The sequence below is a fragment of the Lathyrus oleraceus genome, chromosome 5, assembly GCF_024323335.1.
Source record: "Lathyrus oleraceus cultivar Zhongwan6 chromosome 5, CAAS_Psat_ZW6_1.0, whole genome shotgun sequence".
NCBI lineage: Eukaryota > Viridiplantae > Streptophyta > Magnoliopsida > Fabales > Fabaceae > Lathyrus > Lathyrus oleraceus.
The window spans coordinates 175,277,649-175,280,083 of NC_066583.1; the positions used below are offsets into that span (position 1 = coordinate 175,277,649).

A 2,435-nucleotide genomic window follows, 5' to 3' on the forward strand; every position below is an offset into this window, starting at 1 on the left:
TTAAAAATAAATTAAATTTAAAACTAGGTTGAATAAATTTTATACAAATTTAAGTTTTTGGGTGTGAAAATTACTCTTTAAAACTAATTTGATTATGTAAAATTTTTAATAATAAATATTTAAGTATTTGTGTGTGAAAATTACTTTTTTTCATTTATAAAAAAATTAGTTTAAAATAACATTTATTTTTAAAAATATGTATTTCATAATAATCGTATTAAAATTACAATAAAATAAAACTTTTTTTAAAAATCTAACACAAACTACTCTAAATATACATTCCAAGCTTCCACCAAGCAAATAAAGTGTTTACATTTTCCCAATCTCATTCCTATATTCATATATTTCGTTGTTATTTTAGAGGACAAATTAAGACATGGGAATTATATGATTGCGTTGAAATTGGAGAAGCCAAATTATTTCGAAATAAAATAGAAAAAATTATAAATATATGATAAGCTATATTCCAAGTAGTCATGGATATCCTCCACCACCTGGATATTCCCCGTAAACAGGCACAGCCTCCTCCTCTAAAACTTTTCGCCCTGCACCATATATATATATATATAATTTATCAAAATTAATCATACACATTTAAAACCAATTTTGAGTGTCTCAAAACGTGTAAGAAGATTAAGAACAAAACATAATTTATAGAAATCTAGAATAATCCGGGTATGATATAGTTCTCAAAGTTTTAAACAGAAACATACCGTGTTTGAAACTGGATTGAGCGTCAATAACCATCATAGATGACATGAGTAATAGAAGTATTGCTAAAAGAGAAACAAATGACTTCAATTTGTAGACAAGTTCCATTTTCCTAACCAGAATATTTTATATAAATTGCAAGTTTAGAATGGGAAGTACATATATCACTTGAAGGATAGGTATTTTATAAGCGTCATAATCCTATTGTTGTTGACTAGTTCTCCACACATACATTACTGATTCTTGGTGATTTGTATTTTTTGTCTCAGTGAGATGATGATGTTAGCCTAAAAAAGTAAACGATGATGCGTTGAATAGTACCTCACTTTTGAATTGAAAAGGTCAATATAACAAAAATAAAATCTTCAATACGTGTACATACATGTTGGTAGAAATTGTCATGACTCTACTCAAACAGTAAAGATATTGTACTTTGTTCCACCGTCGATTCAACGTGATGTTTAGGAAGGAAATTCCAAACTCCTTAAGAAAATGACAAATATTTGATAGAAAAGACTATTATATTATTTTTAATTTGAATGCATTTTTTTATCACTTGTTTTGATCAAAATAAATATTAGTTTTTCATTTTTAAAATTCAATTTTTTTCCATCTATTAAAATTTAATATGTTTTCTTGTTAGTCAATAACCTTTTTTAAAAAATTATTAAAAAATGAAATTGATCCTAATTCAACTCTGCCAAATTGACAGATGAGGATTACTCCACATCTATTTTTCAATGTGAAATTTTTAATACATTCTCTCTCATATTTAGGATTGGACATATGAAACGTATAAATAAATGGTGGGTAATCCAACTGTAAAAACGTGAGAATAGGTGATCACCGAATCTTAAACCAGATTTTAATATCATGTTAAAAATTGTGATTTGAGTCTAATTCATCCTTACAAACCAGTTTGATATAGTTGATTTATGTTCGGCCATTATTTCTTCATATAGTACAAAGAGCCACATTTTAAGAATCGAGTGTAAGGGGTATGTGTTAAGAGTTTCATATCGAACAATATATGACATAAATGCGCGTTTATAAATGAAAATCAGTTTGATAGAGTTGAATTAGGTTCAACCACATCTTTTAGCACCTTTTTATCATGTGAAAATAATGTGATCATTGTTGAATTGAATAAAGATGAATTAATGTTTACCAAAACTACTATGCATTACATTACTTCTTTTGTATATTCTATTCTTTTCTTATAAGCAAAAGTGCATTAATGTGAGTACAATGACTACTTAGCTCTAATACAATAAGATAAAAGAAAAATGCCTCATAAAATAACACAAAAATTACATCATACCACTCAAAGGATTCGCAAGTCAATCAATAAACTCAAAGTCAATTGGACCTCTTTATGTTACCCCAAACCACTCCCATTAAAGGCGTTTTGCTAAGGAGAAGATAACATAAACACCTTTATAGACCCTTTTAAAAAAATCAATTCCTAACTAACCAGATTGACGACAACACAACAATGCAGAACAAAAGACGCCACTTCTTAGGAATATTTTGCTTCAAGCCCAGTCCACAGTCCTGCACATCGATCGGAATTACAATCGGAGTCGATGGCGCCCCAACACCGATCCAATCATCTATGAAAAACCAAACACGGGTTGCTACTAAACATAACAGAAAGAGATGTTAATAAGTTTCTACATGGCCAAAACGTAGCAGATAAACTAAGTCATTAGAGTCCCTGATGA

General features: G+C 28.8%; 1 long non-coding RNA gene across 1 annotated transcript; it reads right to left on the reverse strand.

Moving 5' to 3' along the window:
• Positions 1 to 254: 254 nt before the first annotated feature.
• On the reverse strand, positions 255 to 951 carry LOC127081435 (uncharacterized). The gene is made up of 2 exons (XR_007788095.1): positions 714 to 951; positions 255 to 545 (listed from the first exon to the last, which is right to left on the reverse strand). It is a non-coding gene; the product is annotated as an uncharacterized LOC127081435 (long non-coding RNA).
• Between the last annotated feature and the right edge of the window lie 1,484 nt (positions 952 to 2,435).